Raw genomic sequence first — 26,573 nt, 5'->3', positions numbered from 1 at the left:
CTGTCAAATGAAAGGTTTGGATTCAAAGCTGCTCAATCCAATGACCCTATCCCTTCGTTTATTTCTCCCCCACCGTGTTCCTGATAGCTCTGTCTTTCTATCTCCAAACATGTTGGGGTGTGGACACTGGGGCGTGGGGGATAAAATGGATGCCAATATGGCTGCTTCTTTCCTTCTCTTCCTCCCTATCCTATTCCCCATATAATATGCCCCCTGTCACTCAGTGAGAAGCTGCGGCCCGAGGGGGAAGATCTCAGGACAGGTAGGCAGGAAGGGAAGTGTACTTTCTAAGGACTTAGACTATAGTTCCCAGGGTCCTTGGAGGGGCTGGCCCTAATACTTCCAGCTTAGACTCCACCCCCCCCCCCCATTCCATCACATACCCACTCCTCATCTATCTCTAGCCTCAGCCCCTTTTAGTGGCCTAAAAAACCTTCTCCTAGAAAATTCCCAGCACCCTCTGCTGCTCTGTTCCACTCTGCCCCTGGCTTCCTCTTTTCCTCATCTCTCTCCTTTCCTGTAGAGTGGTGGAAAGTAGCTTCCTCAGTAGCTTCCTGGCTTCCACCATATTCCTTCCTGACCCTACCCAAATCCAGTTCCTTTGCTCTTCTTCCTCCCTCCTAGTGCTTTTTCTTGCTGAAAATTTAAATAAAGGCGTACAGAAGCCTTTCTTGACATTGGGGTTTATGCCTTCCCCTTCCATTGTCAGCTGATTCCAAAGCCTCTCTCCCTCACCCCCCTTCCCCTTATCCATCCAAAGGTCCAGTTGTCCTTTTGGGGTAGAGGGTCCCAATACTAACTCAGGTCAGACCCAGGTCTTAGAGGGTGGGTGACTTCTTCCCTTCTCCCACTCACTCCTCCCTCTAATGCTGAATTTATTACTTAAAAGTAGGATGAAAACAGGGAGAATAAAAGAAGGAATACAACCTTCATTATCATATCGAGAAAATTATCCGTGATTTCCCTAACTAGCAATTTGCCTGCCATGCCGTTCAGCACTGACTTGCCCATTAATTACAGAGATGAAAAATCATCTGGAAAGAGGGAAAAGGAACTAATTCGATCCCTCGCCAGCAACAGTCAGTGCCCATGCACACAGACACACCACCACATACGTGTGCACGCACATGCGTGGGCTTCTCCCTCCCACTCTCATTCAAGTGAGTTGGTGGCCATCTCTTTCCTTCCTTTTCTGCTTCCTGTCCCTCCTCCCTTCCTCTCCCACCCCCAACCTTAGAGATGGTGACTTCTATGAATATGCCAGTATCTGATGGGAACTCCTCACCCCACACCCTTGGGTGGCATGATGAGCTTTCCTATGTGAAGCTTTCCTCTTATTTGACTGGGAATACCCCTATATGTCTCATGCTTCTCTGGGCAGAGCAGGCATATTCACTCATGCCCTTGAGACCTTCTGTGGGTGTGGGGATAGAGGACCAAGAGACAAATTGTCTTGTTCCCAAAGAAGAGTAAGAACCCACTGTTGGGAATCCTGGGCAAGGAGAACCTCAGGAAGGAAAAGTTTAGGATGGAGGCCTGGAAGGTTACCTGCCAATATGAGGAATAGGATAGGGAGGGAGAGAAGTAAAAACTAGATTCAGCCCAGGAATCAGGGGAGTGATCTATCTGCTATGTATAGATTATATGTGGGGGCAAGAGATGGGTAGATAACTATGTCTCTGTTGTCTTTACATAAGTATGGCCACATATATATATATATATATATATATATATATATATATATATATGTATGTCTTTGTATGTGGTTGCATATTTTTCTGGATTTGAGCATGCAAATGGGTATGTGTGACCAGTCACTGGGAATGAATTTAAAGTCAGAAGACTAGAGTTCTCAGTTTTGTTATTTATGAACTGTGTGACCTTGGGCAGACCATTTTCCCCTCAGTTTCCTCATCTGTAAAATTAGGCTGAACTAGATGTTTTCTAAAGCCCCTCCCATATTTATTATGAAAATTGAAATTTAAATCAATAAGCATTTATTAATTTCCTCCCCTGGGCCAGACACTATTCTAGGCCCTTCAAGAGAAGGGGGGGGAAATCAAAATACAATGATTCTGTCTCCTCCAATCCCTCCTTTTCCTTTACAAGTTGTCTGTGGGCTCCTGACCCCTCCCCTACTCCAGGGGGATACTACCGTGGCCAAGGACACAGGAGAATCTGGTTTCAATGTGGGCTCTGCTGCTGTAGGATTCAGTTTCCAGACAGCAGACAGCCTACCCTCCCTCCGACCCCTGCCCCTGGGGAGGGGGGACCTGTGTCTCCCTGAGAAGACAGAATATCTTACAGGGGGGGGGGCTCCCTCTTCTAGGATTCCCTAGGTCTCAGTGCCAGAAACTGGGATCCTGTTCTGGTGTCTGGTAGGTGGGTGGGGATGGAGGGGTAGGTTAGTGGATTGAAGATAAGGGGTAGAAGGTGAGATAGGAGAGGAAGCAATCGGAGGAGATGCTTGGGCCTGAGATTCAGGACTCTGGGTTTTTTGTATTCACTCTCTCAGGAAAGAGCTTTTTTTCTTTTCTCAGCTTCCCCTGAAACCGGGGTTGAAGAAGGAGTAGATAATCCATGGGAATAAAGCAGAGTCTATTCCACTAGGAAAACTCAGTGGCAGTCGAAATGGACTGAGCTGTCTCTGGCCAGAGTCCTATGTCTCTCTGGAGACAGAGGAAGGAAAGAAGCATAATTCTCATTTTTTCCCTAACATTCTGGGATTTGCAAAGCAGTTTCCTCACATTCATCCTGTGAGGAAAGTCATCAAAGAATTTCTTTTCCATCTGAAAGATGGGGAAACTGAGGTTTAAAGAAATCAATCATCTTGCTTAGAATCATACACTTGAGTATCACTGAGAGCAAGACAGGGAAATTCTTAGGGAGAGTTTAAAGGGAGTCAGGAAGCCAACCCAGCTTTCTTGTTTTAAAGGTAAAGGAAAAGAAGGGAAAACTTCCCCTTGACTTGGTCAGTCTGACTAACCTCCAACAACTGGGCCTTTCTATCTCTCATCTGAGACCAGGCTTATTATGCCTTTTGTGATGTTCATTAAAGACTGTTAAAAATGAAAGAAGATAAGTAGCTCTTAATGGAAGCTAATCTGGTAGGACCCTACCCAATAGCACCCAGAGTCAATTTGGAGTGGATCAGACTGGGCTTCCAAAATTCAACAGCTTCTGCCTTGATCTTCTCACTTCCCTCAGTGGGGAGAGCACAGCTATACCCTTGAACATGTGGTATAATGGATTTGGAGTCAAAAGATTTAAATTCAATTCCTGCCCTTGTTTCTTATTAACTGTGTGACCTTGGGTAGATCACATAATTCCACCAGGCCTCAGTTTTCTCTCTAAGATCAGAGAGTTGAATGAGATGATCTCTAATGTTTCTCTAACCCTAAATCCTAGACTTCCCCCCTTTTTTTTTAATGGGGATTTAATGACTTGCCCAGGGTCACAGCTAGTATCAAATATCTGTGGGTTTTGAACTCAGGTCCTCCTGACTCTAGGATTCGTGCTCTATCAACTGAGCTACCTAGCTGCCTGAATTCTACACTTTGAAGTTAACAACTATCTTCCACCACCACTATCACTGGGATCAGAAGACCTCTGGAGTCTAAGGGGCAGGGGGCAGGGCGAGAAGAGGGAAAAGAGAGGGCATTATCCCTGTGCATTGTGTGTGGGTAGAACAGAAACTCCATTTGTAAATGTCTAACTCAAAATGCCAGCCCCCCCTCCTGATCCTGGATCAGAAACCTGAGAGAAAAGGAAAGATGGCATAGAGCTCTCTTATTTGGGCACAGAGATCATGGGTGCAGATCCTAGGTCTGCTACCTAACTCTGTGACCTTGGGGAAATCATTTTCCTCTCTTGGGCCTTAGTTTCATCTAATTTTAAATAAAAGGTATGACTTTTAAGGTCCCTTCTGACCTGGCTCCAGAGAAGAAAATTCCCAAGGAGACAGGAAGGAATAGAGCTCCCAGCTAACCTAGGCCAGAAGGTCTGGATTAGGAAAGGTTCCACTGCTCCTTCTCTACCTCCTGGTTCTCAGAATGATCTGTCCTTCCCAGGTTGAACTAAGTGACCTTGTGACCAGCAGTCTATCCCTCAGGATAAAAACTTCTATTAGAAGAAGATAGAGAAGTTACCTATCTCTTCCTCCCTAGCTTCACCAAGGCAAAACCCTAGCAGTCAATCAGACTAGGTAGAGGAGGAAGGATAATTGTAAGGTGCCCAGGAACAGAGATACTTTGACCCCAGCCAAGAACAGGGAAGAAAACTCTACTCTATCATTATCTCTCCTATAGCCCATAGTGGTAATGGTCATCTAAGGGGTTTGGGGACCAAGCAAGTCAATAAGTCTGCGCTCCCATCTCTTCTTTCTCTGCTTGACATCAGGCCTCTACATCTCTCCTTTGCTAACTCCTTCCTGTTATCTTTCCCTCTGCAAGTTTCTAGAGGAAATCCTGACCAGAGGGTACTTATCCTAGGTTTTCCCCACCTCCAAGCCCCATGTGGCTTCTCTGCTCCAACCACACCATTATCCTTACAGCCCAAAATCTTGGCCTTCTTTCTGTGGGTCATATTCCCTACCCTGAAGTCTGGAATGATTATCCTCCATCTTCTGCCTACTGAAGCTAAAGTCTTCAATGACCTGGTCAAGCCCCATCTTCCCTAGGTGATCCATGCTCCACCCTCCCCCCCCAAGTTAGTCCCACATAGGAACTCATTATGACACAGCATAGTGATTTCCACCTTAGTAGATGTTTAATAAACTCTGTTACTGACCTCCCGTGAGACCCTGGAGAATTCTCATCCAAATCCTTCCTCTGAATTTCACTGCCCATGTGATCCTGGATAAGTTACTTTATTTCCCTGGGCCTCAGTTTTCTCATCTATAAAGTCGCCTTTGGAGACTCTCTCAGTTTTAGATCCTTCTCTAAGCTTCAGTTTCCTCCTTCGTATGATGATGAAAGGGTTGAACCAACTAGCTGTAGATTTTATGGTGCTATGATGAAACCCTGAGAGATGGGAATAGTGAACCTTTCTGCCCAGAGGACAAATATATTGAATGGGTGAGTGAATGATTTGGGTGGGAGAAAGAGGAAATGCAAGTGACAGCTCCCCCCCATTGTCTTCTGTTCTAGTCAACTGAGTTTCCTAATATGTTCAGAGCTGTGCCAGAGTACAAGCAGACTGGGTCAAGGAGACCAGAGGGAAAAACGCATCCTTGAATCTTAAGGAGCTTATGTTAATTTGGAGGCAGGGGTCAACTTAAGACTCACATCTGGAACATCCAGAGAACCGTACAAAGGAATGTTCTATGTCTTAATGGGCTGCTTGGGAGTGGGAAGGGTTCTGAGATCTGCAGGGAAATGAGGCTCTAGAGAGAACCCTATAGGTCTTATGAGTTAGCCTACAGTCCTGGAAGACATGGGACTTGGACTGGGTTTTGAAGGTTTCAAAGGATTGGGGGAGTAATATGAACAAAGACTGGAATAAGCTAGGCATGGAGTGGTAAATGTAACAACAGTAGACTAATGGTGTAACAGAAAGAATATTGTGTCCAATTGAACCTAGCTTTACTTGCATGACTGTGGGCAAATCACTTAACCAATGTGGGACCCAGTGATTACATCCATAAAATGAAGGGCTGATTTCATCGTGTCTAAGGGACTTGTTAGCTCTATGATCTATGATCCTGTAGGCCTCATCATTTTTTATCAGTGACTTGGATGAAATAATAGATTAATTCATTTATTGTTATTCAGTCATTTTTCAGTTGTGTCTGACTTTTTGTGACTCTGGGATTTTCTTGGCATAGATAAAGTGGTTTGCAATTTCCTCCTCCAATCATTTTATGGGTGAAGTGACTTGCCCAGGGTCACACAGCTAGTGTTTAACTCATGAAGATGACTCCAAGAATGGCACTCTATCCACTGGACCACGTAGCTGCCCCCAAATTAATTCACACATTATATAATTTATATAATGTATACAGAAATGCTATTCTAGGGTGCTGAGAGTAAAATAAAATTTATTTCCTTGCCCTCATGGAGCTCACATTCTAATAAGGGGATAATATACAATCACATGCCTATAAAATCCAATATTATATGAGAACTGAATGAGATATAAAGCAAAGGGATACGTGGGGTCCAAGGGGAAGAGAGTCACGGACCAGAGTCATCATGTCCATGCTCTACAAGGAAATAAGGCAGGAAATAAGTATTTATTAAAGACCTGCTAGGTGCCAGACACTGTGTAAGTACTTTATTACTATATTTTCTAGTTCTGTAAAATGGTTTTTTGGTAGTTTGATTGGGATGGCACTGAACAAGTAATTTGATTTAGGCAGAATTGTCATTTTTATTATATTAGTATTGTGCTAATCACTTAACTAGTATTATCTCATTTGGTCCTCACAGCAACCCTCTGTGGAAGGTGCTATTATTATTTTACAGTTGAGAAAAAGTGAGGCAGACCAAGGTTAAGCGGCTTGCCCTGGGCCACTCAACTGCCGCTAAATTTGAACTTTTATTGACTCCAGGTGCAGTGCCCTAACCAATACATCACCTGGCTGCCATTCCTCAATAGAACAGATGGTCCCTGAGGCGAAAAGGCTTTATTTTTGTCTTTAGGACTAGTATAATGCCTTATATTTGTCAGACACTTAATAAATATTTGATCAATTGAATTAATCATGGAGGATATAAGATTTGAATTAAATTTTGAAGGATGGGTAGAAATTTAATAATCAAAAAAGAAGGAGGGCATTGCAGGCATAGTGAATATTTTGAGCAAAGGTATAGAGGAAGGTGGGCATTTAGTTCATCTGGGAAATAAAGAATGACTCTATGGGGCAGCTAGGTGGCGCAGTGGATAAAGCACCGGCTCTGGAGTCAGGAGTGCCTGGGTTCAAATTCAGTCTCAGACACTTAATAATTACCTAGCAGTGAGGCCTTGGGCAAGCCACTTAACCCCATTTGCCTTGCAAAAACCTAAAAAAAAAAAAGAATGACTATTGGGCCAGAGCAAGGGTTCTTCACTATTTTTGTGTCATGAACTCCAGGTTAAGAAGCTCCAGGTTAGAACATAGCTGCCATACCTATCTAAATTCTAGTTGAAATGAAGCCAGGAGAGAGAATTAACTCATTGGATAATTGAATCATGAAAGAAGGGAGAAGGAATAAGCATTTATATAATGCCTACTATGTGCCACTCACTAAACTAAGTACTTTATAAATATTATCTCATAGCCTCCAAGGATTTCGATAGATTGAAATGCTGGGTCAGTGAACGGGGCAAATGTAAAGATCTATATCTAGGTATAAAAAGTCAATTGTTCAACAAGATGGTGGTGCTATGGTGAACCACACTTCTTGTGGACAAAGTTCTGGAGAGTTTGGTGGACTCTAAGATCAGTCTAAGTTGACCATATCATGACAATTAAAATTCTGGAATCTTAGGTTGCATGAATAGAAGCATGGTATTCAAAAATGGGAAAGTCCCACTATCCTCTGCTTTGATCAGAACACATTTGGAATACTATATTCGATTCTGGATACTGACACACTGGAGATAAACCAGGATGTCCAATAAGAATCACAGGTATAGAACAGGAAGGGATTGTAGGGATGCTTTACTGTAACCACTTTGTTTTACTGATGAGAAAAATAAGACCCACAGAGGTGAAATGACTTGGTTAGGCTCATGTAGATGACAAGTGACAGTACAAGAGTGAGAACCTTGGTTTTTTGATTTTGGATCAATCAGTCGAAGGAACTGGAGAAAGGAATAAAATAGCTGCCTTCAAGTATTAGAGGAAGATTCAACTTATTTTGGTCCAAAGAGGTCAGAGCTTGGAAGTAGAGGAAGGGGACAGGGAGATATATTTCTTCCTGTTCCTATCCATTAGAGCTGAGATGGATAAATAGAATAAGTGGCTTTGGGACATGGTGAAATATCAGGCACTGGGAGTGTTCCACGGAAGGCTAGCAGAGGAGTTGGTGGGGAGTGCAAGAAGGGTTCTTCTTCAGGTATAGGATAGTGCTGCACAGGCCCTTCCAATCCTGAGAGACTGTGATTCTGGCTGGACAGGAAGACTCCAGAAAGAAAATATTGTGAAAGGTAGGTTCAGGATCAATGAAGGAGAGAGTGCCTGAAATCCCAACCCAAGGAGTCTAGATTTGTTCTTAGGTATCTGTCCCACAATTTGCTTTTCCAATATAGAGCCATTGAAACTCTAGGTGAAGAGGATGGAAGTGGGGGAGGAGTGACATATCAAAGAATGAATATTTGATAATTAAGAATGGACTGAGGATGGAAATGAATGAAAAGAAACCTGAAAGCAAGGAGACCTCTCTTCTCCCATTTGCAGGGAGCTGCAATCTAATCCCATGTCCTGGCTACCCACTTTCTCTCCAGTTCCAGGTATCTTGCCTCAAACCCACTCTTCTCCTTCCCCTCCTAGTTCAGAAGGTACAGAATATAAGTTTTTTGAGGTCAGGGATTGTTTCTTTTCTTTTTGTGTGATGAATTTGTATTCCTAATGCCTAGCATTGTAAGGTGCCTTACATATCGACTCTTAAAAAATGTTTCTTGAATTTAATTAAATTGGCTCCCTAGGAAGCCCAGGGAAGGGAGGTGAGGTAATAGAGTTTTAGAGCTAGAGAGGACAATAGCTGCCATCCATTCTAAACCAATCAGTTTTAGATTTACAGATTTCAAAACTGAACCCAGAGAGAAGAGACTTAGGGTGACAGAATAAGAGTTTTAGAGATCATCTAACTTGGGGGTTTGCTTAAGTGCTTCCTCTGTATAAATGGTTCCCAATGTTTAGAATATGTTCCCTACCCCTTATAGAATCATTTAACACCTTCACAACACAGTTCTCTCCTTTTTTTGTATTCTAGACCCCTTAGAGAGTCTGGTGAAGTTGATGAACCCCTTCTCAAAGGAAAGATTTTAAATGTATAAAGTAAACTACATATGATTACAAAGGAAAACAATTATTTTGAAATACAAATATCAAAAAAATTTTTAAAAACAAGTTCGTGGATCCCAGGTTAAGAATCCTCAGTCTAGTCCAATCCCCTCATTTTTACAGATGAAGAAATTGAGATGGAACAGTGATTGATTTGCCCAAGGTCCAGAACCAGTAGGTATCAATGTGACAGGAGTCCAGGAGTAAAGGTGATAGACCCTGAATAAGAATGGGGTCAGTCTAAGTGGAGAGGAGGGTCCTTCCTGAGGACTGGGCCATCTTGGGAGTTTTTTGAGGAAGGTCTTGGGCTAGTGAAACTGCCTAGGATATGTGCTATGGTTTTAAATTCAATGAAAAGCCAGGATATTGAAAACCAGAATGGTGAAAGGCCTTTGCTACATTTTGCTACATGAGGAGCAATTGAAAGAATTAGAGATGTTTAGTTTCATAACTACCTTCAAAAATCTGCATAGTTATCATTTGGGGGGAAAAGAAAGATTCGATTTTATTTCTTGGTCACCTAATTTGACAGAAATGAGAGTAATAGGTGAATCATGTGTGTGTGTGTGTGTGTGTGTGTGTGTGTGTATAATATCAAACTGTCTAAGATCAGAAAAGGGGAGATGAGGGAGGGAGAAAAATTTGAAACTCAAAATCTTGTAAGAAACAAATGCAGGTCTTTGGTCTAAGAGAGATGGATGGCCAAATGACCACGCTTTTATTAATAACCTGTTGACCTTGTTAATAAAGTAATTAAATTACTCACAAACTTTGTCTTTTGATGTAGTTTTGGACCTCTTTAAATATCACAGTCATGGCTAACCGTGAATATATCAGAGCCTTTCCAGTCTAGATCCTTAACAAGAAGCTCCCTTCAACTGGGCCCACGTGGAGAGTTCTCAGTTAGGAATCTGGCCTTTATCTGACTCTTCCTTTTACCAGGATGCCTTTCAAGAATAGGAAGAGAGATCTTTTGGGAAATGAAAACAAAAGATACTGAAGAGACCAGAAAGATGATGGAAAATGGAGATATGTTACAACTTAGATATTCCTTGCAACTATTATTACATTACCAGACCAAATAATTATCTGGAAATTGGAGGGGGGGGGAAAGAAAAAAAATGAATCTTGCTTCTTTCCCAGCTTCTTAGCAAAGGCAGAAACACAGAAGACTGTGGTCACTGAGGACTAGGAAGGCACCATGTAGAGTCTTACATTTGAGGATCTAAGCTGAGACCTGTATCTGTATATTAAGGAGAGAGGTAATTCTGGGTCTGCAATTAGGTGTCAGAATAGATAGAGCTCTGGTCCTGGAAGACCTTAGTTCAAATACAACCTCAGAAACTCAATGTGTGACCCCCAGACAAGTGACTTAATTTGTTTACCCCAGTTTCTTCATCTGTAAAATGAGATGGAGAAAGAAATGGAAAACCACTTTTGTATCTTTGTCAAGAACCACCACACACAAACATTCCCCAAACAGGATCATGAAGAGTTGGACATGACTGAAAAACAACTGAACAAAAGATGGCATTCAGGGAGCAAGAACATAAGCCAAATGAGAATTCTGTAACTCTTGCCCCAGAGCTATGTGTCAAAATAAGGCTGGATTGTAAAGGGGCACATGGGCCTAAGTTCAGCAAACTATAGCTAAAGGGCATGGAGTTGTCACAAGCTTGAGACTTCATACTGAGTACAGAGTAGGAACAGAAGTAAACTACAGCTGTGTGACTCAGAACCCAGAGGTCAGATCCATATTTACCACAAAGTTCCACCCTATGCCCCCATAGAGTGAATGAGTAGGGCAGGGAGCTTCTACTAAAAGAGGCTATCAGTCTAACTTGCAAACACATGCATAGCTTTTTAGCTAGATAGCAGTCATGAATCAATAGTGATTTCTTCACCTTTTGATAAAGGAGAACTTCCTAATAGTTTATATTCCATTCCTAAAATAATATATTTTTCATTTAATTAATGGCATAGTGAAAGGGAACAGTCAGATTTTGACCTAAATTAGACTACTTTGTGTTCTGTAGCTACCCCTAAAATCCTTGAACAATATAGAAATCTATGAACAGAAAAAAATAAGAAGCAAGATCCCAAAGAAGATATATCAGTACCAAGCAAATCTCTATATTATCCAGACAGGTACAGAGTCTGGACCTAATACAGTTCTACTTCAGGGAGCAAGTCTCAAAAAATAAGCAAACAAAAAATGATTTATAAAGACCAATTAAATATTGGTGATATTCAAGATACAATTTCTAAGGAAGAGAATAACTGGAATATCTACAAACATAGTTTCTTTTTTTTTCTTTTTTTTAGGGTTTTTTTTTTTTGCAAGGCAAACGGGGTTAGGTGGCTTGCCCAAGGCCACATAGCTAGATAATTATTAAGTGTCTGAGGCCGGATTTGTACTCAGGTACTCCTGACTCCAGGGCCAGTGCTCTATCCACTGTATAGTTTCAAAGAAAAAGAAGATACTGGACAAAAAATTTATGAAAAAATTAAAAATTTTTCTTTTTTAAATTGTTACATGATTTTTAAACTGCAAAGAGAAGTAGGGGAAAGAATTAGGGAAAATGAGATATTTTTTAAAGGAAGAATTTGAAGGAGAATTATTAGTTTATTGCAAAATACAAAACCTTACCCAAGAAACGGGCTTCCTTGAAAATTAGAATGAATGAAGTAAAATTTAATGACTCCATGAGTCAATAAGAAATACTAAAAGTAAAGTAAAAGGATTGAAGAAAATGCAAGATATATGAGAATCAGCTTTCACCTGACCAGTAAAACAGATCAAGGAGTGACAATTTAAAAATATTTGACATACATAAGAGCTAAGTTTGAAAATAAAATTGCCTGAGCATCATAGTTCAAGAAACTATGGAAGAAAACTGAGATTTATTAGATCTGGAAAGAAAAAAAGTAAAAATAGAAAGAATCCAAGAAGTACTTTCTGAAATAAACCTACAAATGTCAGTTTCCACTTAGGTGACTTAGAAAAGAGCCTGGGATCAGGAAGACCTGAGCTAAAATTCTGCCTCAGATGCTAAATAAATCATTCAACCTGTTAAAAAAAAATGAATGCAAAATCAGATTGCTTTCTGTCAGGGGTGGGGAGAGGAAGGAAGGGAGAGAGAAAAATGAAAAATTCAAAACCTTGCAAAAAAAATAATTGTTGAAAACTATCATTGCAAATGGTTGGAAAATAAAATATTTAAATTTTTAAAAAATGAATGCAAACATTTTCACAATATATAATTGGGGGAAAATACTATTTAAATAAAAAAAAGAAAACAAAAAAGAGTTATAGTGATTGTTGCACAGACAGGTTTAGGCTGGATGTAAAGGAAAACCTCTTAAAAAATTTGAGTTATCCCAAATTGGATAGAGTTGCCCTTGAGGGCCATCACTGTCTTTCGACATACTTATATCCCCAACACAGTGCCTGGAGCACAATAATCGTTTAATAAATATTTATTGACTGACCAACTGGGTCCTCTTCTCCCTCCAGACTCTCTTCCATGATAATCTTAAAAAAAAATGCCCAAAGGTTCAATTATCTTCTCCATGTAGGCAATGTTCATATTTATATATCCAGTCCTAATCTTTCTTCACTCTCTAGTCCTGAACTGAACAACTCTCTGATCAGATGTCTCATAGGCAACTCATACTCAGCTTGTCCAAAATAGAACATTGTTTCCCCTCGGATACTTATCCTTTCTCTAACATTCCAATGTTCTGTTGAGTGGACCACACCATCCTTAACAATCACTCTGGTTCACAACCTTGGATCCATCTTCAATTCTCCCATTTCTTTTTCCTCTCCTTATATCCATTTGATTACAGTCCTTGTTGATCCTACCTCTGAGACATCTCTCCTACAGGTCCCTTTCTCCCTATTCACACAGCCTCTACACTATTCTAGTCACTAATCATATCATAACTGTTCTATTTCAATAGTCTTTTAATTAGTTCCCTTGTCTCTGGTCTCTCCTCTATTCAACTTGTTCTCCATGCAGCTACCATATTGATATTCCTAAAACATATAATACCATGTCACCCCCACTCTAGAATTTTCTATGACTCCCTGTTGCCTCTAGGATCAACAACTCTCTATAATCTGACTCCCACCCACCTTTCCAATCATTCCATATTATTCCCTTACTATACTCTCCATTCTAATGAAACTAACCTGCACTAGCAGGTTCTGAATATCTAACATTTCACCCCTCTCTTGCTTCTGTGCCTTGCCCAAGTGGGTTCACCTATGCCTGAAATATACCATCTCCTCACCACCATGTTTTAGAATCCCTAGCTTCTTTCACTGCACAGATCTGGTGCTACTTTTTACAGGGGTCTTTCCTGATTCTCCCCTTACTGGCTGCCCCATTCCCTCTTCCTGTTAAGTTTGTCTGTACTTTACACTTACTTATCTCTTTCCCCTTCCTTATACTGAGTAGAATGTAAGCTCCCTGAGGACAGGGGCTATCTTTGAATTAGATTGAGAGACTGGATGACCACTTGCTGCATAGATTGTGAAGGGAAGTCTTCTTCAGGTACTGGAAGGACTAAGGCTTCCAGGATCGCTCTGCTTTATGATTCTGAGATTCTGTGAGAGGAACCATGTAAGACAAAGAACAAAGCACTGGGAAATAGGCTTGATCTAAGCCAACTACCTAATAATGTGACTTTGAGTAAATGCCTTCACTTCTCTGGGCCTTGGCTTTCTCATCTATAAAATGGGGATACAGGTGGTAAATAACAATTGAGATAAAACTATGAAGCATATAATATGAGTATGTGCAGTGGTGGGAATACTAATGCTAATATGATAATATTAGTAATATTATTATAATACTAAATGTAATACTAAAGAGTTCTATAAATATAAATTGCCTGGAGGAGATTATCTGGGGGTTGGAATTCACTAGAGATTGCCCCAGAGGCTCTGGATGAGAAGTGAGACTAATAGAGATGAGGGAGAAGTAGAAAGGATGGATGAACTGGGGCAGGGGTACTGGGGAAGAATATTTAGGGTTTGAAAGGTCTTGGACTGAATATCTAAACTGAGGTGAATGGATCATGTGCAGGCTTTGTGTCGGGAAGAGCCATAGAAGGCAAGGAGTTGGGGGGGGGGGAGCCTGAACAGGCATCCAGCCTCTATTCTCCCCCGCAGAACCTGAAGGCCTGTGAAGCCAAGACGGTTGCTATGGTAACTGGCTTCTGAAGCTGGTTAAGTGAGGTGGGGGGGAGGGATGCTAAAGCAGTCTGTTCACCTCCTGTCACCCTCCCTCCCCCTTCTCAGCTGGGCCCCACCCACCCCTACTGAAGATGGAGCCTGGACCCAGGGAGTGCTCAGTAAACCACATGGGAATGACAGAATCAGACTGTTAGAGCTAGAAAAATGACCATCTTGTCTAACTCTCCCATTTTACAGATGAGGACATTGAAACTCTGAGATGGTGATTAGGTCAAAATTAAATACAGTCAGTAAGCAGCAGAGCTGGGAATTTGCATACTGGCCTTCTGACTCTTTTTATCTTACCATATGGCCTGGTAAAGCTTCCTTGTCTACCACCCACTCCCCAACCCAGGCACTCCCTGGTCTTCTGATCTCTTAAGCAGCAGCTTCTCTGCCTCGATACCCCCAGCTTTTTGGACTATTTCAACAGACATAGAAACAGAGATACTGAGACATACAGGAACACAATCCATTCCAAACCCCTCAATCCATGCTTCTCTTTTCTCTTTCAGCTCCCATGCATTTAGAATAGGAAAGGCTGGGACAGCTAGGTAGGTAGTGCAGTGGATAGAGCACCAGCCCTGGACTCAGCAGGACCTTACTAGCTGTGTGACCCTGGACAAGTCACTTAATTTGGAAGCCTCAGAAAGAAAGAAAGAGGTTAGAAAAGACCAAGACAGAATGACATGAACTCATGCCCACTGATGATGATGATGATGATGATGATAAAGTTTGTCTTCTGTTCTTGAAGAAGACCATGACATCAGGGAGGTGATGCTGTGACAAGCGAGTGAACTGGATTTGAGTGAGGGGTGCTGTGCTAAGTCAACAGCCTCATTTTCTCTTCCAAAACCATATGGATCAAGTGGCCAGATAAGAATCAAATGTGAATGACAACAACTGGAAAGGGCTCTAGATGTGAGGCAATCAGGGTTAAGCTTTGAAGGCCCCCTTACTTGCACCCTGATTGTCAGCTCCGTGAAGTCTGGGACTTAACCTAAACTATAACTTCATCATCTTCAACTGAATCAGGAAACACTTAAATGAACGCTGTTCCATGTTGTAGCATTGTCCTTTGGGATCCAAAAGAAAGATTTGGACAGAATCTAGTCAAATAAAGTTGGATAGGAATAAATATAAACTCCTACATACCTGAGTTCAAAAAAAAAATTAACTAAGACAGTACAAATCAGGGAAGGCATGATTTGGAAACAAAATGGGGATGGGCTGTCAATGACTACAAGCTCCACATGGTAGCCAAAAACTAATACAATTTTTGGATGCTTTAATATTGACATAGAGTCCAGAGTTAAGGCAGTGTCACTCCTGCTACTAGACTAAGGTGAGAGAACATACCCTCAGGGGCTAATAGCATCCCTGCCAGAGAAAACTACACTCTCTTCATTTGGGGTTCTTGGGGTCTCTGGAAGCCCATTTTTATCATTCTACCTCTCCTCTTCCATAGGATAGGAGTCTCTAGGATTTAGAATTGGAAGAGACCTTTGTGAGACAAACTAGCCCACTTGTCCTTGTCCCCATTTTATAGACAATGAAACTAAGACCTAAAGCAATTGAAAGTCTAGTTGAAGTCCTTGCAGGTACCCAACAACAAACCAGAATACCAATCCCATCCTTCTGACTTCAACTCCATCACTCAATGAGATACAATCCCATTCAGGAAGGTTTTCTGAGGCCACTCGTGGTCCATAAACTTACCCTTGACACCACTACTAGTTCTTTATTTTGTATGTGTCTAAATGTATTTATCCGTGGTAAACTATATTCATCTTTGCATCTTCTGCCCCTACTCATCTGTCAGTTCTTAGAAGGAAAAGATTAGATGTTTTCTAAACTGTGTCTCTCCCAGCACACAACAATCCCTCTATTTTTTATTTATATATAAGTATATAATCATATATTATACATTATAATGTAAATATGTAGTTACATTTATATATTTGTATAAAATTAGAGGATGCTTAAGTGATAGTAAGCTATATTGTATTTTTTTATTTTTATTTTTAGGGGTTTTTTTTGCAAGGCAAATGGGGTTAAGTGGCTTGCCCAAGGCCACACAGCTAGGTAATTATTAAGTGTCTGAGACCAAATTTGAACCCAGGTACTCCTGACTCCAGGGCCAGTACTTTATCCACTGCGCCACCTAGCTGCCCTGTAAGCTATATTGTAATATTGTCCCTTCCCCTTCCTTTGGAATCTCCAAAGCTATGGATAGGAACTAGTTAAATAAAATTTGATAGACATTCATGTATAACGTCCTATATCTTTGGGCTAAAAAAAAAATCAACTTTTAACTATACTGGTTGAGGGAAGTGTGATGAAAAAAAATTCAAGTGAAGAAAAAGAGTTACATTAAGAGAAACATAGAGTCCAGATCTAAGGAAGGAAGCATGAATTTATTAGACACCTATTTTTGAGGCACTATGCTAAGCTCTTTATAAATGTTAGTCTATTTTGTCCTTACAACAACGCTGGGGAGTAGGTGCTATTCTTATTCCCATTTTACAGACAGGGAAACTGATGCAGTCAAGTGATTTGCCCAGGGTCACACCATTATTATCTAAAGCTGCATTTGAACTCCTCTTCCTGACTGTAGGACTCTATCCACTGTATTCACTTATCTAAAGAAAGGAGCAATAGGCTATTGTTCTTTACCTTAGTCAGATCCCATCTGGACCACCCTGTGTGGTTCTGGGTACTGCAATTTTAAAAGCTACATTGACAAATCAAAATTACCTTGAGTGGAAGGCAGCCAGACCAATGAGAGAACTGGAATGCAGATCATTAGAGGAAATGTTTAGCCTGGAGAAAAGATGACATAGAATAGAAGCCGATATTAAAGGCTCCTAAGAGTATAGAAGAGAGATTCCAGTTATTTTATTTCAATTCAATTCCTGAAACAGTAAAGAGCCTACTATGTGCAAGGCCCTGACAATGGAGGAAAAGACATCAAGACAAAACAAAAAATTCTTGCCTCCAGGAACTAACATCTACACTCTCTTGGAGGTAGGAGTGACTTGGGGTGGGGGTGGGAGACTGTTAGCCCAAAGGAAGATCTAAGAAAGATAAGAGAAAATTCCAAGAAGTCAGATTTCATCTTGATGTTAAATAAGCACATTCTTTGTGATCAGACCTGGTGTAGCTGCCTTGGAAGGCAGTGACTTCCCAATCACTGAAGACATTAAGTAGGATCTGTATGTATGATCACCGACTGGCTAGGAGACTGCTATGTCCAGATCAGTTGAGCTCCTTTCTGAGCTCTCTCTGAACCTTAGGATTCTATGGTTCCTTTGTCTCCAATGCCCATCTCATGGCCAGGACCCAGACATCTTCCCCCCAGGCCCCACCCTTTTTCAGGACCATGTTTCCCAAAGTCCTGAAGCTCTACCCCCCACCATCCAGCCTCCTGCCCTGGGTACCAGGTGCACTGGCTGAGGATCCCTGGGGTGGGGGCAGGGGAGCAACCAAGGAAAGAGAAAAACACAGAGCTTCCTCGTCCCTGGTGGGCACCATGCCAGGTTCTGCTAGCAGCCTCTATTCCACAGAGTAGCAGGGTCCTGGCCTCATGCCCAGTATTTTGCCCTGCACTATCTCTGCCCAATCAAGGCCTCTAGTTTTCTGGCTCTGTAGGCTGGGAGGGGTCGTTTATTGGACCTCAGAGGCCATACCTGGGCAAGAATTAACCCTACAGTATTCCCCAACAAGTGCTCATCTGGCCTTCTCTGATTGCAGATCTCCATGACAGGGAGCACTCTACCTCAAGAGACAACCTATTCTACCCTTAGATGGCTGCTGAGGTTGACTAGTCCAAGGCATTTTCTTCAATTAATTCTTCTAGGGGGCAGCTAAGTGACATAGTAGATAGAGCACTGGCCCTGGAGTCAGGAGAACCTGAGTTCAAATGTGGTCTTATACAATAATTACCTAGCTGTGTGACCTTGGGCAAGTCACTTAACCCCATTGCCTTGCAAAAACCAAAAAAAAAAAAATTCTTCTGGGGCAGCTAGTGGTAAAGTGGAGAGAAGTAGCCCTAGAGTTAGGAGGACCTGAGTTCAAATGTAATCTTAGCCACTTAACACTTGCTAACTGTATGACCCTGGGCTAGTCACCAAACCCTGACTGCCTCCCCCCCAAAAAAAGAAAAGCCATCTTCTCTTTCTTCTCCCTGTCCTCTATTAAAAAGAAAGAAGAAAAATCCTTATTATAAATATGCATAATCGAGCAAAATAAATTCTAGTATTGTCTATAAAAAGAGTCTTATTCTGCACTCTGAGTCAAGAGGTGAGTAGCAGGCTTCATTATGTGCCCTCTGGAATCATAGTCTTGATTAGAATTCTTAAATTTTTCAAAAGTCGTTTGCCTTTACAACACTATTGTATTTATATATCTATATACATATATAGAGAGACAGAGATATATCTACACATACCATAAATTGTTTTCCTAGTTCTGCTTATTCCACATTGTATCTATTCATAGAAGTCTTCCCAGCTTTCTCTGAAACCATTCACATCATCATTCCTTACAGCATAATAACTTGTTTATATGTTACAATTTGTTCAGCTATTCCTACATTGATGGGCAACCCCTTAATTTCCATTTTTTTAAATGACCACAGGGAAAGCTACTCTATATATTTTTGTACATATAAGTCCTTTTCTTCTTTCATTGATTTCTTTGATATGTAGTCATTGCATTGATGGGTCATCAGGAAATGCACAATTTCATATATGACATTAAGTTATCACCACTATACAGAAAAAGAAACTGAGTCCCAGAGAGGCTGTGACTTGCTCACGTTCACACAACTAAGAAGAGTGAGAGCTAGGATCCAAAGTCCACCACCAATTGTCTAACTCCAAATCCAGGGCTATTTGTTGTTCTATCCCCTGCTTCCTTGTCCCTTGAGGTAAAGAGACTACTTCCTGGGCTGGGACCCCAGAGAGACAAACTGGCTGCTCCCCCCTTCCCTACCTCCAGACTCCCAAAGCTGAACTGGCTCCTTCTTCCTACTCTATCCACTATGTTGCAACCTGGTGATCCAAATGAGAGCTCTCCCCTGCATGCTTCCACATTCAGTAGAACACTTTTTTTTTTAGAGGAAAATTCCCTTAAGAGAAGGTTCCATCCTCTCATGGAGCTCTCAGGCTCTTAAATCACTATTATACACAATTGGACATAGTGAGTGTTTTCATGGAGGTAAACCAAAAGGTAAGATGAGATTTGAGGACAGAGGTCAAATACAGCCTGGCTCTAACTATCCTTTTCCAGGATTATTATATATTATTCTGATCTTGCTGATAATCTATCTCCCACCTCTCTGACTTTGTCCAGGCCATACTCATGCCAGCAACACCTTCTTAACCTCAATTTCATAGTAACTCTGGTTATCTTCAAAACTCAGTTCATACTATATACATGAAACTTATTAAGATTTCTCTTTGGTTGCTAGGGTCTCTCCCAAATCAATACTTTGTATGTTTCTTTGTATGTTGTTCTCAGGAGAGGCAGCTAGATGATATAGAAAATAGAGCATTGAATCTAGAGTTAAGAAGACTAGAGTTCAAATCCAGCCTCAGATAGGTGGAACTGTGTGACCCTGGGCAAGTCATTTAATCTCTGTTTGCTTCTGTTTAGTTATCTATAAAATGTGTGAGTGGCACTATATAAAATGTGAATAATGATCACCCAGTCTTAGACACTAGTTATAAGACCCTGGGCAAGTCACTTTACCCTGTTTATCTCAGTTTCTTCATCTGTAAAATGAACTGGAAAAGGAAATGGCAAACCATTCCAGTATCTCTGCTAAGAAAACCCCAAATGGGATCACAAGAGTCAGAAACAACTGAAATGACTGAACAACAAAAACATAATGATGTTTGACCTTCACTCTTGAAGAAGACCATGACATCAGGGAAGTAATGACATGCACATGTCAGAGAGGCCATGACTAGCACATGAATTGAATTTAAGTGAAGAGGTGCTATGCTAAGTCAGTTTCTCCCCCAGATCCATCTGAGTCCAGTAGCCAGATATGAATTAAAATGACTGAAGATGGTCCTGGATGTGAGTTAATCGGTGTGAAATGACTTATCCAAGGTCATACAGTGCCTCCGACACAAGAATTCAACCAGAGGAAAAGACTAAGGGTAGACCTTCTAGTCAAAAGGAACAAAAGTGTGGAGGCAGATGAATGAAAGATGTGGTTTGGGACATAGAATAGTTTAGTTTAGCCTAGAATAAAGGCATCTTTAAAATGCTATTTAAATTCTAGCTGCTATTACTATTCTTGTATATGAGAAGTTGATTTTTTGAAGCCAGGCTTTATATTTCTCCCTATTGCACTTCATCTTATTAGATTCAGTTCAGTAGCCTCCTCTTGTCTATTAAGTAAAGTTCAAACTCCCCGGAGTGGCAGTTGAGGTCCTCCACAGTCTGGCACCTTGTCAGCTTTCCATTTGTTAGCTTCTCATTCAAAACTTCCTTCCACAGAGTTAGCATTTAAAATTGGCAGAGCACTTTACAAATATTATTTCATTTGACCATCACAACATCTGTGGGAGATAGGGGCTATTATCCCCATTTTCCAGAGGAGGAAACTGAGACAGATGGAGGTTAAATGACTTGCCCAGAGTCCCACAGCTAGTAAATGGCCAAGGCTGAATTCTAACATAGATGGTCTTCCTGCCTCCAGACCTAGCACTCTATGTACCTAGCTGCCTTAAAGAGGAACCATGATAGACTTTCTGAAAAAGATCTGGGACTCTTAATGGTTAGGAAGATCACTATGAACTAACAGTGCTATATGGCGCCAAAAAAAAAAAAAATGTGTATACTCTAAGATTGTATCCAGAGAGGCATAGTTTCAAGGTAGGAAGAAGTGAAGGTGGGGGAGGAAAGGAAGAGAGAGCAAAGATGATTATTTTTTATTCTTTGAAAAAATGTAAATAAAATATGTTTTAGAAAAATAAGGTGATGTCCCCCTGCACTCTGCACATCTAGAGACTCTTCTTAGACATATATTATATTGAAACCACATCTAGAGGATATTATTGATTTCCTAAAATACATTTGAGGAAAGCACAATGAGAATCTGGAGAGAGTCCAGAGGAGAACAGCCAAAATGGGAAGGGTCTTTGAAATTTATAAGCCTATATTGAGGGAAATGGGAATATTTAACCTGGGAAAGAGAAGACATAAAGGGATACAACATGACTGTCTTCAACTGCTTGAAGGGTTGACTTAGGGAAGAAGCTTAGACTTATTGTGTCTGACCTATAAGGCAGACAGGAAATCAAAAGGAAGGAACCTACAAATTTCTGCTCTTGAAAAGAGAAGGCTCTCCTCATCCCCCCCACCACCACCACCAAAAAAAAAGTTATTATTGTTTTCTTTTGAGTCCAGCTCTGGGTGACAAGTTTTTTTGTCACCAGTGGAATGGTTTGTTATTTTTCCTTCTCCAGCTCATTTTACAGATGAAGAAACTGAAGCAAACAGGAGGAATGACTTGCCCAAGGTCACACAACTAGTAAGTGTCTGAGGTCAAATTTAAACTCAGGAAGATGAGTTTTCCTGACTCCATGGCTTGATTCTCTGCCTACTATGGCACTGCCTAGTGACCCCAATAAGAGCTGTCCAAAAATGGACTGGGCAGCCTCTTCCTAGTCTCAGATTCAGGCTTGTTTACTGCCTGTGTGGTCATGGGCAACTCAATATCTCTGAGACTTAGTTTCTTCATCTGTAAAGGGAAGATTATAATGCCAGGAGTTCTTGTCTCACAGGGTTTGGGGGAAGATCAGATGAGATAATATATGCAAAGTGCTTTGTAGACATTAAGAAAGTGCATAAATGACAAGTGCTATCATAAAGCATTGAACCCCAGAGCTGAAAGCCCTTAAAGATTCCTTTCATCTTTCTGGGTGGACATAGACCCCTTTGGCAGACTGTCTGGTGAGGCCAAGGGACTCTTCTTAGACATGTAAAATAAAATCCACAGGATTACTAAGGAACCCAATTATATTGAAATAATACTTACCAAAATAATTTTTTTAAGTTTGCAGATACCAGGTTAAGAATCCCTGCTCAGTCTGGCCCAACCCTTTAGTTCTTTCTTGATAGAACTAAGATCTAGAGGGAAAAAAGATCAGCACAATGTTTGACATCCAGCTCATCTGTGCCAGAACCAGTATTGAGGAAGGGAACTTTTCATTGTAGTAGAAGATCCAATCTGTAACCTGAAGTTTTGCACACATTTTGTTAGACAAGACAGACATATGATAAAGAGAGCAATACAAGATGGTATGCTCCTAAGTTTTATTGTATGATCTCAAACTATTTGGTGCCCAAGGGAGATCCAAGGTTACTGTGGACTGAGTTGGTCAGAAAAGCCTTTCTCAAGCATGGAAACCTGGAAGTAGATTAGGGGTGATGGAGAGAATGGAAAGGACAGAATAAGCATTTATAGAGATCCTATTATGTCCTGGACACTGTACTACTGTACTTTTTTATAATTGTGATCTCATTTGGTCCTCACGACAACCCTATGGGCTAAGTACATTTATTATCCCCATTTTCAGCTGAGAAAACTTAGGCTAAACTTGAGGTTAAGGGACTTCCCCAGAGACACACAACTAGTGTCTGAGGCCAGATTTAAACTCTGATTCCCCAACTTCAGGCCCAGTGCTCTACCAGCTTCCTTCTGGCCCTTGAACATTCTAGACTTGTGGTACATTGTGGATAAAAGTATAGGTGGGAATGTCCATGATTTCAGGTAGGATTGGGGTAGAGGAAGAGAGCAATGAAGAGCTCCTACCTAGCTGAGATTTGTGCTCTGGCACAGGTTGTCTTAGGTGACTTCTGAAATCCTAGAGTTCTGAGACTATAGGATTCAGGAGCTCAGCCAGACCCAGAATGCCAAACTTGAAAATTTGACCAGAGTGGAAAGTACACAAAATTTGGTAGACAAGGATTATTAATGTTCTTTTGCTACTTGTTGGGGAATAATGATAAAAGCAACAATAATGAGAGTTAACATTTATTCACAACATTCCTGGAATTCAGTTTCCTTATCTGTAAAATGAAAGGGTTGGATTAGATGGCCTCTGAGGTCCTTCCCACTACAGATCTATGATTCCCTCACTATCTAAGACTTCTTCTGCCCTACATCCCATGAAGCTATGATTTGCCCTTATGGGAAAATGGGGAAGGGGCATCGAAAGACTGCTAGCTGTTGGGTTGTGTAGAGGGGAGGCTGGCAAAATAAATAAAAGGGACATTCTAGAGAGATTAGGCTGATCATAATGTGAAGGATGTACCTGCCTCCTTATGCTTTCTTATGCTCCTTTTTGCAGGAAAAAGGATCCTAAGTAGTTTGAGTTTCACCTGCCCCCTTTCCTTCCCCCTCACCCTGCCTTTATCTTCCTCCTGTATTTTAATAGATGGGTTTTACAAATAATCCTAACTTTAGCCTGGGCCCCAAAGAACAAGAGAAATGGAGGAACCCAAAGACAACCACTCTTTGCTCTTTATTCTCACATACATGACTTCCTCCTAGAGCCCTGGAGAGACAAACGCCTGTCCCCGACAGCTAGGCTCCTGGCTGCCCCGGGGGGTCCACACAAGGGGAAAGAGGGGACTTGGGCGTCCCTGGTCCCATATCTGTGGCGCCACTGCTCTGCCAGCCAGCCAGGTTCTAATTAGCCACGGGAGCTAGGGAGCAGGAAGCAAGGGGGCTGGGGGCTCCTGCCTGGGGCTTGGAGGGATGGAGGAGTAGTGCTCAGAGCCCTATGCCCCTCACTCTGTAATTCAGTCCTCAGTCATAGCCGGGGCTCTGGGTCCCCACCCACAGGGGATCCTTTCCTTGTTGGAGGAAGAGTCTAAATGAGGAGACAGGCAGAGAAGTGTGGAGGGGGTCAGAAGGAGAAGAGGGGATTAGTGCCAATGCACCAACCAGGGCCATATACTAGGAGCTGAATGTGCAAAGACCAAATCAGACCAAACCCTTCCCTCAACGTGCTGACTTTTTTTAGGGGAATACGCCATGTACACAAGTAAGTGAATACAACATATATCCAAGAGGGAAAAAAAAAAACTAATGAGGAGGAAGGTCAAGAAAGGTGACAGTACCTAACACAGTCTTTCAAGAGAATTCAGGATTCTGAGAGATAGAAATGAGAAGAGACGGCATCCCAGGTAACAAAAGATGGAAGCATGATGGACATCTTGACAAGGACAAGCTAGCAGGCCAGTCTGACTGGAATGGAGACCATAGAATGAGGAAAGAGATTCAAGTAAGGGCAATAGGAAATGTGGGGAGGACCAACTACAAAGAGACTTGGTGAGGAGGAAGATGAGTGGGAGAGGGGAAGAGTAGGCTGGCCTCCAGGGATTGGGGTATCTTACTCTCAGTTGAATCTAGAATTTTAAGGTTTGCCTAGCACTTTGCAAATGTGATTTCATTTGATCTTCCCAACAACCTGGAAGTTAGGTGCTATTATCAATTCCATTTTACAGATGTGAAAACTAAGACCGAGAAAATTTCACAGCTTGGAAATGTCTGAGTCTAGATTTGAGGTCTTCTGTCTTCAGGTCCAGCTTTCTATCCACTGTCTCTTACTGTATGCTTTCTAACAATTATTGCTTTGTATGTTTTCCATCAATTGGATTTGTTTAGATCCTATGGCAGAAGTTAGATAAGCACTTGTCAGTTATAAGGTAGAGTATTCTTATTGAGATATGGATTAGGCCAAATGACTTCTGATATCATTTCCAAAGCTGCAGTTCTATGATTCTGTCCATTCCCATGCTAACTGGGAGAAGAGTACTAGGCTTCACAGGGATATTGGGGTAGAGGAGAGATGATGGGTTACCCAGACATTAAAACTTGAAGTCAGCCCATAAGCTGGAAGCTCTGATGTCACTGGGCAACCAGCCCAATGTCCCAGTGTGTTGTTGCCGCACTAGGGGAGAAATCCCCAGAGAGCTCCAGTTCAGGGAGAAGGGCTGGAGGGTAAAATTCTGGACTCTTCTTACTTGGGGACATTGTGATGGATGTGTGTCTGATTGGTTTTTTTTTTTTTTTGGTGGGTGTAAGTATGCCTCCCCTGCAGATATAATGTTCAAGGGAGTCAGCTCATGGACTCTGTAACCAGTGGGCATGTCTCCCTCCTCCCTTGATGCAGCTGGTTCTATGAAGGTGCTGAGCCTGGCTGGCATGACCCAGCTCAGGGGTGGGGATGAGAAGGAAAGATTCCAAGGGGTGGGACCGGAAGCATTGCCAAGAATTCTGTGCAGCTAAGAGATCATGGATGTGGGCAAAGCTGCAAGGCCAGAAACAAGTTCATCTGCCTAAAATAAGGGAAGGGGAGACTAGGTGGGAGCCATAGAAAGAGAATGTCAGGAAGGATAGGAACCCTTAGAAGGAATTAAGGGTGTGTGTGTGTGTGTGTGTGTGTGTGTGTGTGTGTGTGTGTGTGCGTGTGTGTGCGTGTGTGTTGGGGGGAGGAAAAGGGGAAGGAGAGAAGGGAGAAAGGACAAGAGGGAGAGAAAAGGAGAGGAAGAGAAGAGAGAAGAAAGGAGAGGGGAAAGGAGGGAGAAAGGAAAGAAAGGAGAGTGAGGGAGGGAGGAGAGAGAGAGAGAGAGAGAGAGAGAGAGAGAGAGGAAAGGAGGGAGAAAGGAAAGAGTGAGTGAGGGAGGGAGGAGGAGGAGAAGGAGAGAGAGAGAGAGAGAGAGAGAGAGAGAGAGAGAGAGAGAGGAGTTGATTGTGTCAATGTCCCTTTCTGTGTGTCTTTGTCTCTATGTGACTCTGCCTCTGTGTGTCTATGTCTTTGCTCTTTGTGTGACTCACTGGATCTCTGGGCCAGGATATCTGTGTGACTGTTCTTGTGTCTGTGTCTGTGTTTGCATATGTGATTGTACCCTGGATGTATATCTGTGTCTGTTTCTCTGCATATGTCTATATGTGCCTTTGTGACTGTGAGGGGCCTGTTTCTGTGTCTCTCTCTGGTCTGTCTCTGTGTTTGGGTGGCTAGGAATATATGTATAATTGTTCCTATGCCCGGGGGTGATCTTTGTGTGTGTGAATGTGTGTGGACCTGTCTGCCTGTACCTGTGTTGGGTCTGTCAGTGTGCCATCTCTCCCTGTGTGCCTGTCTGTGTCTGTGTGTGTTGGTGCCTGGGTGTCTGTGTTGGACTGTATCTACGCCTGTAGGTGTGTGCTTGGGTGCCTGTTTGTCCCTGTTTGCCTGTGCCTATGGTGAGTGTGCATTTATTTCTGCACTATCTCTCCCTCTTCCCCACCCCACACCCTGGCTGGGTGTCTAG

The 26,573-nt window shown here is 41.9% G+C and overlaps 1 protein-coding gene across 6 annotated transcripts in view; it reads left to right on the top strand.

The window, feature by feature from the left end:
• Positions 1–26,573, top strand: part of ADGRL1 (adhesion G protein-coupled receptor L1) — a 63,237-nt gene that overhangs the window by 1,279 nt on the left and 35,385 nt on the right. Inside the window, exon 2 of one of the 6 annotated variants that reach the window (XM_074203616.1) lies at positions 21,716–21,780. The exons of 4 other annotated variants lie outside the window; for them this stretch is intronic. The gene's annotated coding sequence lies outside the window, so the exon portion shown is untranslated. Of the gene's footprint in view, positions 1–1,739; positions 25,624–26,573 lie in introns of those variants that run through there. One more of the 6 variants, XM_074203615.1, reaches the window with a different exon arrangement.

The sequence above is a fragment of the Macrotis lagotis genome, chromosome X (assembly GCF_037893015.1).
Source record: "Macrotis lagotis isolate mMagLag1 chromosome X, bilby.v1.9.chrom.fasta, whole genome shotgun sequence".
In the NCBI taxonomy this organism is placed as follows: domain Eukaryota; kingdom Metazoa; phylum Chordata; class Mammalia; order Peramelemorphia; family Peramelidae; genus Macrotis; species Macrotis lagotis.
The sequence above is the reverse complement of the archived record's forward strand: the minus strand, read 5'-3'. Positions and strand labels throughout refer to the sequence as shown.